Source organism: Chrysochloris asiatica, unplaced genomic scaffold, assembly GCF_000296735.1.
Source record: "Chrysochloris asiatica unplaced genomic scaffold, ChrAsi1.0 scaffold00002, whole genome shotgun sequence".
Classification (NCBI taxonomy): domain Eukaryota; kingdom Metazoa; phylum Chordata; class Mammalia; order Afrosoricida; family Chrysochloridae; genus Chrysochloris; species Chrysochloris asiatica.
Genome location: NW_006408520.1, coordinates 55498807 through 55499287, shown reverse-complemented (window position 1 = coordinate 55499287; position 481 = coordinate 55498807).

Genomic DNA, 481 nt, shown 5'->3' with positions numbered 1-481 from the left:
CTCATGTATGAGATTACTAACAAGCATTACTGAATAATCAGATGAGGAACAGTTTGCTATGTCTACGAGGTAGCTAAAGTCTGATCCTCAGAGCCTATGGTTTGGACGGTCAACAACACTTGGGCCCACAGGGGCTTGGCCTCATGACCGGGTCTGCATGGTCTGCATTTGAATCCTCCTTATTTATTATTTGTTTAAGGGACGCTGCCTGTCTTAGGTGGTCAGTGCGAATTCCTCAGTCTTATCAGTTATTGAAACTCATTGCAGCATGGCAATGGCTCTGTCTTAAGTTGACGAGGTTCCACGTGATCCTTACCCGTCTCTGGCCACACGTCCAGCATAAACAGCCACCATCTGAGGAAGGCAGGGAGGGAGGCGATCGGCTGGGGACCGCATGCGCCAGACATTGCCGGCCCTCCACCTGCTCTAAGGTGACCAAGCAGGATCACTATGCTGAGGTTCAATCAAGTTCTTAGGGGAT